At 42.2% G+C, this 16,408-nt stretch overlaps 1 pseudogene; it reads left to right on the top strand.

The window, feature by feature from the left end:
• Positions 1-16,165, top strand: part of LOC148538905 (uromodulin-like) — a 96,711-nt pseudogene extending 80,546 nt beyond the window's left edge.
• The last annotated feature ends 243 nt before the right edge of the window (positions 16,166-16,408 follow it).

Below are 16,408 nucleotides of genomic sequence, written 5' to 3' on the forward strand. Positions count from 1 at the left end.
TTTATGCACGCCCATGTAACGGCGTTTAAATGGACAGGAAGGCCTGTGTTTCTCAGACAACTCCCCTGTTACCTCCCCAAAACTCTGACATCCCTTCCCTCAGTCTGCGATGGCTTTCTACAGTATCTGTGTGCATGATCGCAGTGCGATTGCCATGCTGTCCTGCACACGCTCACTGTGGTGCATATACATGCACAGTATGCATCATCAGCCGATCTGAGTACATGGTTGCAATTGCAATCCATGCTGAATCAGGACCAGAGACAGTACTTGAATGAATGGTGCATTGTTTTGGTGAATGGTTGTTGTAATAAAACTTAGCTTTTAATATCACAAAAAATAGACTTGATAGTAGCATACATACATTATAACATAAAAAAGCACATAAGTGCAAGTGAAGTGATTGGTATCATACAGATGGACATGGCATGTAGCAGATAATGGTACTGGTGATGGCAAATTAAGGGCCTGATTCAGAGCTGAACGCTCCCACCAGAGCGCTCGCTCTGAATCAGGGCCCTCTTCCATGAAAATGGATCTGCCTCCTGGCCACTCGTATAGCTGTGGGTCACCACCCACAACATATGCGAGCGGCCAAAAAGATGGTCGCGATGGTCTTGACCATCACGACCATCAGACTTGTGATGGAGACCCTGCGGTAGGGTCTCCCTGCTGCAAGCCCTGGAGTGATTTTGGCTCTATCAGAGCCAAAATCACTCCCACTGACATCACTAGTGATGTCAGTGGGGCCGGCTTCAGATGGTAGGCATTCCCATGGGAATGCCTCCATCTGGCAGGCACGCCCCCGGCATGCCCACCAAAGGGGACGTGCTGTCAATCAACATTGTCAGCACGCTCCCTTTAGTGCGAGACCCGGAGTGATGGAAAGCCCGTCGCTCGTAGGGTCTCGCGCATGTGCACGACGGAGCTCCCTCCATCGTGCGCATGCGCAGTGGGGAACATCGACCCACTTGCGAGCGTACTGCCGCTCGCGAGCGGGTCTGAATGACCCCCTAAGTACAAAAAAACTTATGTGAAAAAACACAATTAAATGAATCTATGCAACAGTTCTAATATGCACACACAGGGCCTGATTCAGATATGTATGCATATCCCACTGCAGCTGCGAATATGTACGCAGTGGCTGTGCGAAAATATACAAATGTCGCAGCCACCTGGATTTGTATTGAGACGCCCAGCTTCTCAAATCCAAATGGCTTTGTACAAAGACGCAGCATCGGTCACAGATCCAGTGGTGTAACTAGGGGGGGTTGGGCGGGGTGCGTGCCCTGGGCGCCGTTGGACCGGCGGCATGGGGGGGCACCACTGGCCACGGTACAGGCCCGCCCGCCCTAGTTAGCCAGTGTAGCGCCGACCGCAATGAGTGCGGTCAGCGCTTCACATTTACACAGGACTGGCGCTAGGCTTCCAGCGCCGGTCCTGTGATGCACGCCTGAGCCCGTTCCCTCCCCTTGAGAGCTTGCCCAATAGCGCTAGGTGGCGGACTCAGGCTGTGCATAACACACGCATCGCCGCCAGCACTGGCAGCGATGCGTGTGTTAAACAGCAGCCAATGAGAGTCAGATAGACTCTCATTGACTGCTGCAGCACCCACTGCAAGAGCTGGACTTCCAACCGGCTCCTGCAGTGGGTAATGGGACTGACATCATGACGTCATGACGTCTGTCCCATAATGCTGAGCGTGCCAGCCCGGGCGGGAGCGGCGTCACGAGCAGGAGCAGGACTTCAGGTAAGTATATTTTTATATATATATATATATATTTTTTTTATCTATCTGCACAACGGGGGAGGGGGGTGGCTACTACTGGGGGGACCTCTACTGGGGGAGGGGTGGCTACTACTGGAGGCGCTATTGGGAGGACCTACTCTACTGGGGACTACTACTTGGGGGGGAACTACCACTGGGGGCATTATGAAAGGGGCACTGCACTCGGGGGACCACTACTGGGGTTGGGCAATAATAGGAAGGGCCACTACAGGGGGCACTGGATAGGGGAGATCACTACAGGGTGCCTGCATAAGGGGACCACTACTGGGAAAACTGCATGGGGGGGACTACTGCGGGGGGCACTATATAAAGGGCACTGCATAGGGGGGGACTACTACTGGGGGCACCATATAAAGGGCACTGCATAAGGGGATACCGCTACTGGGCGCACTGCATTGTGGGGACTGCTACTGGGGGCACTGCATAAGGGGGAACACTACGTGGGGCACTGCATTTGGGGGGCCACTACTGGGGGTACTGAGTAAAGGGAACTAATTGGGGGCTGTATAAGGAGGACCACTACTGGGGATACTGTATAAGGGGCACTACTATGGGCCTGCATAAAAGGGACCACAACTGCATACAGGGGGTACTGTATAAGGGGGTACTGGGGTTAAGGTGCATATGGATAGGAATGTTCAGCGTGAAAATAAAGGGGTGTGTCATGTTGACACGCCCCATTTTTAAGTGACCATGCCCATTTTTTCCCGTGAGCGCACATCTCTGAGTGTTGGGGCGGGCTCCCTTTTCAAATTTGCCCTGGGCTCCAAATACCCTAGTTACGCCACTGCACAGAACAGTTAATTATTGGACATCTCAGTTACCCTATGGTCACGTGGCTGCGGGAAATGAGATGCTGGAGCCATTTTCACTGCATACAGGATCGCAGTCACAAGCTGAGACACACCCCAAAAACAGTAATGACGCCTCTGCGGTTGTGTCACCACTCCCTGTTTCAGCAAACAAGTGTCCCCTGCCTGTCAATCACTTTGCGAATAATCTTCACTGCGAGTGACAACGAAAATGAAATTTGATGCACACACAATGTGACTCAGACAGATGCACAGATTACTGAAAATTACTCAACTACATAAACATCGGCATTGCATCCATCTTTTAATCAGGCCCATAGTTATAAATTTAATAGATTCTCAAATGGCTGGTGCAAGTACTATTGGTACAGCAAAAGTCAACCTTGTAGATATAAGTATAGGACAAGCTCCCCTAGCCAGAACTGACATATTTGCTTGGAAGCCTAAAGATAAATATAGAGAGAATTGTAGTGTGTTACCTAATTATGAATTCTCACTTCTGCTGCTGGCCGTGTGCTTAAAGCAGTGACCCGCATATGAGAGAGCTACTCGCACATGCACTGCAAGTCTTGAAAGAAAAGTGAAAGTGTCTTTGCTTCATAAGTGTCCTGTACAGTACGTATTGTACAGCAGGGTAAAAATACAGATACTGTAACTATGTAATCAGGGTTGAACACAAATGTATGCAGATCAAAGTAAATTTATTAGGTTGTACCTTGAATAAGTTCAACTCAGGGGGCAATCAATGATGCTGTTGCATAGTGGGGTCAGGATGTGTATACAGCAGGATCTCTGTGAGGTGATGACAAGCCTTTATCCTAGGACTCTAGCAGTGTTCTAAAGAAGGAATATAAGAATATTTTGAGCAGGGACTTCTCTCCTTATGTATTGTTATATAATTATGCATTTTGTATGTTGTAATTATGTATTCATGTCAATGTTTCTTGTCTGTACAGTATCTGTTTATACTGTTCACTTTATACCCATGTATGTATGTTATTTACCTATGTATGGTGTAATGGAACTCATGTGGCACCTTATACATAAAATAATAATAATAATAATAATAATAGCATTATAAGATTTCACTGTACAATGGAGATCAAGGTGTCTTCACTGACTACAGAGAACTACTCTTCCCTAAGTGTCACTCACCAGCCAGTCACATCCTCCCTTGGGGCCTGGTGGGTGGACTTGCAGTTCTGGGTACTGGGTGTCAATTGCTGACCAGTGGGGTGGACCCTCTAGATCTGACCAGCACTATGTTAGCATTTAGGTGTGCTGCTTGCAGGAGGATCTTAAATGTCTGGGAGCAGTCATCTTTTTGGAGCTCCTGTTCAGCAGCTCTGGAGGTTTTCTGGTCACATGACAGCTGCAACCTTTAGGAATCTCTTCTAGGAAAGGTGGCCTTTTAAACCTGCCATTTCTGCAGCAGTGTCAGACCCATGTCTACCACTTTATGTCAAGAGGTCCTGACTGCCAAACTCCTATTCGGTTGCTGTGCCTTTTCCATCCTTGTTCCTGCGGTTCCTCTAGCATTCTCAGCGTTCACTAGTCACTCTATTTCAGTGGTTCTCAAACTCTGGGCCTGATTCAGAGCCGAACCCTCTGACCAGAGCGCTCGCTCTGAATCAGGGCTCTCCTCCCTGCAAATGGAGCGGCCTCCTGGCCGCTCGCATAGCTGTGGGTGACCAACCACAGCATATGCAAGCGTCCATGATGATGGTCACGATGGTCTTGACCATCGCGACCATCGGGCTTGCGACGGAGACCCTGCGGTAGGGTCTTGCTGCCACAAGCCCTGGAGTGATTTTGGCTCTATCAGAGCCAAAATCACTCCCACTGACATCACTAGTGATGTCAGTGGGGCCGGCTTCAGATGGTAGGCGTTCCCATGGGAACACCTCCGTCTGGCAGGCACGCCCCCGGCACGCCCACCAAAGGGGGCGTGCTGTCAATCAACATCGACAGCACGCCCCCTTTGGTGCGAGACCCGGGGCGATGGAGTGCCACTCGCGAGCGGGTCTGAATGACCCCCTCTGTCCTCAGGACTCCACAGAGGACACATTTTTCAGGTCACCTAGCAGGTGCACTGGTGTAGTCATTACTCACTGACACATTTTAAAAAAGACCACAGGTGGAGCTAATTATCTCACTTGTGATTCTGTTAAGACCAAATTTAAGAATCTGTGCTCTATTTCATCTTAAACTGTCTGCACCATTGGATATGTGTTCTTCAGCAGTTCCCTGTGTTGCTTCCTGTGTGCAGCAGAATTCATCCTGACACTGGACCTGATGCAGAGGTGGATGCAATTTTGCTGTCAGACACAAGGAGCAATTTTTTTCTACTGCTCATTCGCCAAATCTGCAAAGCTCATTTGCATGCGCAGTGATGGATTAGCAATGGTGTTCACAGAGAGGATTTATTGGCAAAGTGAGTCTCAGGTAGTCAGTGCTTGGGGGAGGTAATGGGGGGGTGGCTTAAAATATGCAGGCATGTCGGGAATGTTTTCTCTAATGAGACTCTGAAAATTTGTATGCAGCTGGAGAGTCCCTGGCATCTTAGGTGATGGACATTTTGAGACATTATAGGGTTGCTCAGTAGTTCAATGTGTGACCAATGTTTCCTATGATTTCTCTTTTGTACAAAAGCATTGGATATGAGACGCTGGAGGTGGGGATCTCTGTACACAAGACATCAGGCCCACTATGTTAAAGGATAGGTTTTTACACCTAAATGGGTAATTGCATAAAATACAATCATATTGTCTTGTGGAAAATACAAAATCCATCACATTGCACATACTCAAATTATAACATAATACTCAACATTAATTTATTTGTAACATAATGAGTATAAACAAATAAAATAAGAGAAATGTTAATGGTGCCCATGATGATCACCACCCCAACTTCAGTAGGTTACACTAGTGCAAAAGCCTGCACATGAACACTATTTGTGCAGGTTTCTGAGTCAGCTTGTTTACAATGTGCCTGACTCAGGGGTGCAAGCAATGGCATTGTTAGCACAGATGAGAGATTATTTGCTACTGTGCATGCACAAGAAAATGTGAAAACCCCTACAGTGCATGCATTCCACTGAGTGTACACTGTTTTGTATGGGAACACTGGTATTAGGAACAGGTAGGATAAACCATTGGCAATCCTCGGTGGTAACTGCATGGTGGCCTGTAGTGTATGCAAAATAAACTTGGGCATGTTATGGGAGCATTGCAGATGTGTCAGTGAAAGCAACTGCATTCTCAGATAAGTGTATACTCAGCTTAAGGTTGGTGGAAGGGACAATGGTCCATGTGATGATGGTGGAGTTTTTTGAACCACCAGTGGAGTTGAACCATCCATGGGCATTGACAGTAGGTGTTCCAGGTCTTACACAGTCCTTTGCATACTAGGAGAAGACTGAACTTAGCATTTGCAGATTATTGCTCCTGCGACTCCACAAAAAGTCACAATCGCGGCTGCAATAGCATACACTCTGATTCAGGCCCAATATGTTTACCTATTGAACCAACCTAGCTTGAACTGTAGTCAACATCCAGGGTTTTCTTGCCAAATCATTCTCTCTGATTTAGACCTTTAAACCATCATCAATTTCCACACTAGTGTCCACTGAGTATGGCTCTGGCTTCCAGGGAAATGGTGACATTATTTTGACTTATTTTACTTGGAGATAAATACTGCTTCTCAATTGATTCCTAGCTTTGGCCTGACTCTTCTGAGTTGGGCAAAGAGTTCAAGTCATGAACACATATGGTCGACAGTGTTTTAATAGCACCTAGTTGTGGTTGTAGTGTGTGTGTGTGGGGTGGGGGAGGGGGGAGAGGGGGGCTTGGTTACTGCCACAGCTTTACCCATTGCTGGAAACAATGATTTTATCTACATGTAAATCGGGAGCCCCCTTTGCAGCTACTCCCCTTAATGACACTCATAAGAGGTGCAGCACAAGAATGAGATTCCACTACATCTACATATTAAATAAGAAGATAAGTTTGAGGTAAGGGGTGGAGAGAGGAGTAAATAGAGAGTAAACTATTTCTTAAAGGGGAACCAATGTAAAATGTTTCATTAATGTTGTTGTTATTATTATTGGGTGAGCTTCACATTGCATTAAGTTGACAGTCAGCACTTTCTGTTTATTTAGATTCAGTTATTTATTCTTCATGTTTTTTGGAAGCACTATCCAACATGTCTCATTGTCTGACTGCAGTCTTACAGAATCATTTAATTTTATTGTTTTACCTATGCACATGTTGGGCCATATCGAAAGCAAGTTCTTTCTGCTGATTATAAGCAGATTCTGCATGCACTTCATACAGCAATTGCTGACTGGTCATGCGCTACACTATGCATACACACATTGACAAAGGATACGAAAAAGAACAGTCCTCTACATACATGCTCAGATCACCCAACATGTGAAAGAGACATTTCTTGGGCCAACTGGGCTGCTAGCTTCAGAATACATAGGGAAGACCCATCTTTTGTGAGAGTAATGAGAAGGTCATGGATGTGTAGCCAGACTTCCATGCTTGTTTGAGGCATGTGTACAGAGAAGGGATGTCTGTTTCTGACAGATCTTTGTATCCAGCATGGGCTAGAGGGTGTGGTATATTATGTTTATCATGTCAACGTGCATCATATCAAACATGATAATGTCATGATAATGTCAACAAGGTTGAAATGATGACATGGTTAGCATGTTGACAGTTACTTTGTAGACATTCATCAGTGGCTTCAGCATTGCCTTCCAGGTTCTGGCGGTCATGTATGCAGCACATCTGGCGGAGACATCTGAGAAGCGGAGGTTCTGGTAAGTATTATTCCCCTATTCTTAATCATAATCTCTAACCCTAACTCTCCCCATAGTGCCTATGCCTGACCCCCCTCCCCCACAGCCTAACCCTAACCTTTGCCTGCAGCCTAACCCCTACCCTCATGGTGGCGCCTTACACTAACCATGGCAATATTGACATTTCACATGTCGACAGAGTGAACATGTAGACAGTGTGCATGTCACCATGTTGAACCATGTCAACATTCTAACCATATCAATCCCAATCATCTATAGAGGTAAGTATAACTAATCTAATTCCCCCCTTAACCCTAACTCTCCTTTAGGGTGCCTAACCCTAACCTCCTCCCCAGTGCCTATCCCTAATCCCCCCTCTTCCCGCTGCCTAAACCATAGTCCCCCGGGGGGGTGCCTAACCCTCTCCCGGCATAGGTAAAATGACAGGCATCAGGATTTCGATGCCTGTCATTTAACCCTTGCTAGGATTAAGCAGTTGGGAAGCCGGCAGTGGGTATTGCGTCCACCGGCTTCCCGACTGCTTCCCAGTATACCAGACTTCCACAGTCATCTGCATTTGTACCACTTTAGATTCAACTCAGACCCACTCTAAGCATATTCAGTACTGTTTTATTACTAAAAAAAAATCTTACAGAGTGCTAAAAGAAATACTGTAGTACATTAATTCCTATTGTTGATTAAAAAACATCAGGAACACAATTTTAAAATAGAATTAAAAAGGTTTTCCTTTCTTTTTCTAGCCATACAAGACTTGCGTCCTGAGCTGACGTGTGGTAATCAGGAAATAAAAGCTTCCTTCCAGAAGTGTAATCTGCAAAAGTTCAATTTGAACACCAAAAACGTGCACTTGAGAGACAGGAGTTGTGTAAGATTTCCAGATTTCCACATGACAAATACAATAACTGTGGTATCTGTCTTAAAAAATGGAGTGTGCGGAAATTAGTTGGTGGTAAGTGTTTCCCATGGATTTTAAAAAATCTAAAAGCATTTGGAATACATTAAAGCTACCACATTATGGACCAGATTAAATTTTTTTCACAAAACATCTCTTGATTTGTGACAACCCAAACTAATTTGCTTACTGCCTTGTTGTATCACTCTATAACCCAAACACTAACTGTAACTGTACTTGAGGACTTTTTGGATTGTCCCTCTGGGAGATCCTTGAGGGGGGGTCCAATGGGCAAGTGCAGTGAGTGTGGTGACACAAATCATGCCATCATGGCCCCGCCTCCATGCTATAATGCAGCGAACCACCACATCATGCCAGGAAAAGTGGTACCATGATGCAGCATATCGCACAATTGAGCCCTTGCTTACTGGACTTGCTACATGTCCAGGATTTAGGAGGGATCTTTACTCTCCTAGAGTCATTGTGCTTTGAAATCTGACTGGGCCTTTTGCCTGTTTACCACATTTACTTACTACTGTACAGTACCTGCTGATTTGTTACTGTTTATATGACATGGCTGACTGTACAGTATGACTGTTTCCCGTTGGCTGGTCAGCTATTACAGTTGTGTGTACAGGAAGTTGCAGTGGAGTACCTTTGGAAACATCAAGTTCTAAGGGAAAGAGAACACTAAATGCTAAGACAATAACTAGTCTGGTTATAATTGCTTACTAACTGCACCACTAATGGACACATTACTGTACATAATACTTATTCATTAATTAAAAGTTAAACATAGATAGTTTTGCCTAATTTCTTCCTGATTCCACATTATCTAGAAGCCAAATTCCTGATGGTCACAATTATCAGTTTTGTAGGTGAGTAAAGTATGGGGATCAGTAATGTCTGACCTGTGGTACTAAGTGTCCATCTAATATCCCTAGAGTTCAGTCTAATTGTATGCAATAATGCTTTGCTAATATTCTCATTAATAATAGTCCTTTCATTATACAGAACAACAAAACACATGTTACCTACAAAAATACAATTTACCTTTCCATGGACTCATTATTTAGTGGACAAGATATTGCCGGTATAGATTATTCTTGTGTATACCCTCTTGATATACAGCTCTCTCTTGAAACAGCTTTTTGGCCCTTTTCAAGGTAACAATGTAATAGTGTGCATGAACTTTAATTAACAAGTAATATTGTTACATAACTATTAAATGCAAAGTTCTTCTGAGAACTGGCTTCATGCTATTTGTTTCAAATAGTGTTATGTTATTGTAGCTAATGCATGCTTTGTATTACCTCTCCATTGTACAACATTACCGAATACAAAGTGAGCTTAAGAAGAAACAAATTATGCTTTAAGAACGGAGTTTATAAAATTGTGACAGATTCAGTTCAGTTGATTTTACATAGAGGTGTGCGTGGACCCTTTTGGTTTTGGTTATTGTTCATTGTCGTGTTATCATTTTGCCAAAACCACCCTCACATGTTTTGGTTTTGGATCTGAATTTTTTTTATTTCTTTATAAACTTAGCTAAAGTGATGTAATATGGGCCTGTTTTTGTTCCTTCAGTATTAATAACCTCAATAACATTAATTGCCAGTCATTTCCAGTTAATTTTGACCACCTCTTAGCTAACAATATTGTTTTCACCTACAGTATATTGGCCAAAGTGCTGGCTGGCTAAACCAAGCAACAGAGCAGCTGCACAAACATACGGCAGTTTAAAAGAATATAGGACATCTATGAAACATTGTGACACAGCAGTGGCAGACATGATGGCAGTTTAATAAACTATATGACCCCATAGAATTTTTTTTTTCTCCTCAATAATCAAAAACTAGATCAGAGGCCTGAGGGCAGTACAGATAAATGGAGGTGTAGTATGTAGTGGAATGAAGGTAAAGCACTGGTTGGTTGATTTATTGATTAAGACATTTTTTTTGAGACATGGCCTTGCGAGCTCTGCTTTTCTGCAACTGAAAAGAGAAAAGGCCATAAAATAATACAATGTTGTGGAATCCTGACAAGGGTTGCAAGAGAAGCTGGCCATACTACTGTACCCCCCACCTCTTTCCCATTTGTATAAAAACCCCTGTAGTACATTTATGAGGTGAACCAGAGAGTCTGAGTATGAGGGTACTAGCTTAGAGGCCTAAGGGCTGTACAGGGAAATGGAGGTGGAGTATGTAGTGAAAGGCAGATAAAAAATTATGATAAATTCATTATTTAAAAAAAAAATTAGATCTGGCCTTGTATCTTCTTGTTCATATTACTAAATAATACTAAATATGCTCAATAATTCTGTTAATTTATTTTATATTTTGTGAGGAACCACATTATTTCTAGTTAAAAATTAATTGCAAATTAGTTATATGTAAGAGCAATAACCAATAAAATGTCATGAATGCCCCCCAAAAATACAGCCCATATTGAAAAAAAAAGTGGTCCAAAGTGGAATTGTACTTCATCTTTCCCACCCACCCACCCTGATGTTGTATTAGAAAGGGCATGCACAGTTTAGCAAACCAAGCAATAGAGTCTGTCACTTTTGTGGCTAATGTGCTTGGTTTGTTTGGGCCATCACAAAATAAGCGACCAATGGGCTTAAGGCAGATAACAGCATTGTTAATCATCTCTACATTGGGAAAAATGAATTATCACCCTCATACTTCTCACCCTCATCAGTGTTAAGTTAACATTATCATCACACAATATTAGCTCATCCCTACTGGAATCCACCATTACAGAATTCTCTGTACTTTGTTGAAATTGGTGGCAAAGGTCTTTCTCATAGAACTTGTAGTTCATTAACCACTTTTTGAGAAAGTATCCTTCTACATCAATCACTAACAAGGTTCCCGGCTGTGCTAAACACTTTGGAGGGTGGGCAGCTAAAGTACATCACAGATAGTTTGTACAATGGACTCCAAATTGCCTTTCTTTCCTCCCTGTAATCAAAAGGACTGTGACATGCTCATTTGTACATTGTAAATAAAATAATCCTCCACCATACTATTCATGCTTAGTGTATCAGATTTAATCACAGTAGAGGTTTCAGTATTTGTGGGTAATTCTTTTAAGACTGTCCAGATGTCAAAATGGTGTTTCACTTTGGTGAACTAAGTTGACTCTCCATCCACACCCTCAATAGGTCTTTTGGAAAATGTCAGTTTTTTTCTGGCGGCAGCATTTGCAGGAGAAACTGTAGAAGGAGACATTGCAATGTCATATGCCATTTGAGCTGACAATTTGCTGCAAGGAGCTATTTACATCTCTTAAGATCTGTGTCAGTTGGAAAGAAAGACATTATGCATGACGTAAACCTAGGATTATGCATGGCTGCCAAAATGTACAGTAGTGATCCATTTGCAAGATCTTGACAACCCTTTGGTTTTGGCGAATCTAGTTAAGTAAACTAGTTAGTTAAATAACTGTAGTATCTAATGAAGTGAATTCAGACACTGCCAGCTTGAGTTAGGTGATTACCTTAATAAAACTACTAGAAAAGCAGCTAGAGAAACTTAAGCATGAGATGAAACAAAGTGATTTCGCTAAGTATATTGGTCTTTTTTTACATATATTTTAATATATGTGTTATAATAATGAGTATTTATATACAATTACTAGGGAAATTGTTATGGATATATGTACTGAGGAATATAAGGAGCTAGTGATTGGAGGAAATGTCACATTACCATGTATTATGGGTATATAAGGCCGACATGGTATGATCATCTCTACACCCCTAGGAAGGAAGATATTCCGAAATGCGTTGGTGTTTAGAGGACCCCTGAGGTGTTGGTTCCACTTCTATTTGATGGTATTTAGGCTCTACTGTTCCATCCTGTGGACCTTCCAGCTCTACTGATTTCCTGGGTACAGTGGGGTGAGGAGAGGTGTTTTTTTCTATCCTTTTTTCCTTTGTTTGAGCCTTAAGGAATAGAGTGGTGCATACCATTTCAACCTACAGGGGGATTGCATTTTTATCTGTACATTTTTTATCATTTAGTGTTTTTTATCATTTGTATGAGAATAAAACCTGTATGGAAATTTGTTGGAAACTTCCGAACTATTGGTGTTGTGGATTTCATACCTTGAAATACCTGGGGATAACAGAAACCGTTCTGTGCATATAGGGATTTATATCCCAGGTGAGTGTGATTCTTTAAGAGTGTGAAAACTTTTCTTCTCTGGAAGGAAGAACAAGGGGCAATTAAAGAAACCTTTATGTGAATGTAGCTCACCAAAATAGGGCAAGTCCAGAGGTTTCTACTGTAAAACACAGTGAAAGAAATAAGACCTACTGTTGGGTAATACAATCCTCTTGTTGTTCTTTATCTTTTCAAGAGATAGGACGCCTTTATCAATACATCCACATTGAGTTCTAGCAGCGCTTGTGGACTACTTTTTGGTTTGTGTATATGCATGTCATTCAAGATTTGGTGCTCTTGTAAGTGGGACCATGCAGCAGCTAGAGAGTGCGAGTTACTCCATCTATTTTTTTATTCTGCTTGTGAATAAGCTGACATTGTGTGTTAGAATGCAATACACCCACCCAGTGAGCTGTCACAGTCATGTATTCTTTTGTTTGACCAGTACCATTTGTCCACATATCTGCGATTAAGTGGATAGTGGATACAATGGCATTTTCTCAGCCAAGAACTAGTTTTATTTAATCGTCTCGGTACAGGTGAGGAATTGCTGTTCTTGTAAAATGGAATTGAGATTGAATTTGTTGGCAGGAACACAGGACCACAATTAACTGTCTAAAACCAGATGTGTTGATGTCAGATATTGGATGCAGATCTAATGCTATATTAACAATCATGGCTTCAGTGATCCGCTATGCAGCTACATTTTGCCTTTAAAATGAGTGCTGCTTTAAAAATACGGGACCCTTGCATCAATTCCTGCAGCGGCGCAATCTTGCACACTATTACATAAATCCCATGGACTTAAAGTGAGAAAGTGTTGCATGTGAGGTTTCAGAAGATGCCTGGCCCCAGCTTCCAAGTACCACAACTTGCAAAGGAAGGTATCAGCCTGAGCCTTACTTGCCACTGCCTGTGTTGTATGTAATGTTGGCAATTTAATTTTTTTTTGGCAGTAATTTTTCCCTTCTTATTAGAGGTGATGATTTCTTTAACATTGTGAAATATTGTTTAGATTTCAGGTGCCCTTTATTAAACTTTATTTCCTCTAGACCACCTTTAGCATATTTTGAATTACTACCATGACTTCTATCGACTAATCTATATCAACTCACAGCACCCCCAGTATAAGCCGGGTGGCTCCCTAAAAATTCTATTATATTTTTTAACACTCATAGTTTATATTATTAAAAAAAAATTTAAAGTGCCTGAAGACCCTGAATACAATAAACTACCTCACAGCGCCCCTAGTATAAGCCAGATGGCCACCAAATACTGACATTTTATTTACTAACACACAAATTTTACTGTATATTAATAAAAAAAAATTAACAGTGCCCAAACACACAACAAACTACCTTACAGTGCCCCTAGTATACGCCGGGTGGAACACTAATAATGACATTTTATTTTTTAACACACACTCGGACTCGCAAATTTCCCATTAAATCTCCTTATCCTACCACTTCACAATTCCGGGGGTATGTGGGGCTACCCAAAAAATGGGGAGCCTCCTGCAACTCTTGGGGGTGTAGGCAAGTATGCTCTATTTTATATTTCTTTTTTAACAGCGTCTGAAGGCCCTGAACACACAACAAACTGCATCACAGCACCCCTAGTATAAGCCAGATAGCACCCTAATAATTACATTATATATTTTTTTTAACACACAAGTTTTATATAATTAAGTTCTGCAGTCCACTCCTAAGGCGTTTATTGTGCTTCACAGTGCTGCAGCAGCACACAGTGCCTCTACAGTGCCCCTGTAACACAGTGCTCCTAATGGGATTTTTTTCATAATATGTACCCCAGAAAGCTTTATTTAGTAACAAACAAACAACACAGTGCTGCAGTCCACTCCTATGGCATTTTTTGTGCCTCACAGGGTGCTGCAGCTAGCTTACAGTATACAGTACCTCTGTCTTAATACAACAGTGCTCTTAATCATTTTTGATTTTTGCATACAAATTGCCCCTATACTACCCACACTCTCTCCCTCCAGTCTCCAGTATGAAATGGCAACGGATCATGAGGGAGGAGTTTAATAAGAAACCCAAAACACGCGAGAACCAACGCTGCGATGATAACATTTTGCCTTGTTTTGAGATCCCAAAAAGAAGGGAGGACCTGAGCCCCTGCTTGGTTTGTCTCATAACCCCTAAATTCAGGTGCATTCGGATTCCAGGAAATGAACCTGCACATCTCTAATTTCACATGATAAAAAGCTGTGAATACTGGCTTGTAATTGTTTGTTCTGGTTGCTGAACATTTGGAGGTACAGTAGTTTGCTGAAAAATGTGTCTCAAATAATCTCAGCCCACTTGTAGTTCCATTGAAACTAACATTGCATATTTTGTTTTACACATTTTATATCAAAGTACTGTATACACCAGAAATGACCAAAAATCCACTGCCAATATTTTATAACATAAAGTTACCAAACAACAAGGCTATTATAGCACATGTTCTACAATGGAGTAACTTGTTTTCTGGTAAGTAAGTGCTTTCTGTAGCAGCCACATTCGGCATCTACACCAATACATGTTTGCTCCACACATGTAATAGATCAGCTATATAGCCACAGATTGCTTTAGTAGCCTGGGCCCCACAAATGATTACAAAATGTGTAAGAGTTTTGTGACCCCCACCCAAATTAACGCTTTGGCCCAAGAGAAACTGGTTCTCAGTGTACAGTAAACATTTCATATCAAGCCACGAGTTATATGTAACATGTAATATATTGTAATTTCTTTACACCAGCCATGTGTTATACAGTTACATTATTGCTGATCGCACTACAAACGTGTGCACACATTGCGCCATGTGATTCCCCATGCCTGCATACACTATGGTACGCTACGACGTGTGCTGTGATCGCATCAAGCATTCCTATGGAGGTGTGGGTGCGAACGCAGTGCACTTATCGGCTTGCGGGCACATGTCTTGCGCCGTGCATGGTGTGATATGCCATGCCAGTGGCCAGGATGTAGCTGGGCATATCTGTGTGTACATATATTATATTTTTAATGTATTAAATTGAATTAATCTGACAACCAGCTCTTGTTCTTTATTTCTTTGTTCATTTTTAACTAGTGGGTTCAGTAATCCCTCATATAGAAGCTGCAGGTAGTCAGATCTATATAATTAAATAAGATCAGCGCCTAGATTTGTGAGTTTTAGTTGTACAATGTATGTGACATTCTCGACACTCCCATACTTATATACGTAAAATAACCTTCTAAAATCAATGACCATTAGATGCTGATTTTCCTTTTTGCGAATTGACTTTAACTAACTTCAACTGTTTGCTATAGTTCCACCATTCAGTGATCTATTCTCAAACCATTATGACATTATTTACACAGCACTAACAAATGTTTGATCATGACAAAGTCTAACAGAGACCTTATTTATTACTACAGCTCAGTTGATGTTAGTGTGGAAGGCACAGGACAGTTATTGGCAACTATTGCTCTCTATGAAGACTCAAGCTACAAGATACCCTACGAGGGCTCTCAGATTTTACTGACATCCAAATCCATCTTGTATACTGGAATCCTTCTAAAATCAGCTGATAACACTTACTATTCTGTAGTGATGAAAAACTGCTATGCTACACCCTCAGAAAACTCATCTACCTCTGAAAAATACTATTTTATAAGAAATGGGTAAGTCACAGAAAAGTCTGATTTATTTAATGGTGTCTAAGAAGTACATTTAGAGGGAATACAATTAGCCATGGTAATGTACCATGGCTAATTGAACCCCGGGGCTATTCAATTAGTCCTGAAGCCTGCGGTCATCTGGTATTCTATCACCAGCCTGCGGCAGGCAAAACAATTCCCAATAATCAGCCCAGTTATGGCGATCACAGCTGCGAAAACACAAAGGTTTGTGACCTTTTCACAGATTCTA

The sequence above is a fragment of the Taudactylus pleione genome, unplaced genomic scaffold, assembly GCF_031769625.1.
Source record: "Taudactylus pleione unplaced genomic scaffold, aTauple2 ptg000032l, whole genome shotgun sequence".
Taxonomy (NCBI): domain Eukaryota; kingdom Metazoa; phylum Chordata; class Amphibia; order Anura; family Myobatrachidae; genus Taudactylus; species Taudactylus pleione.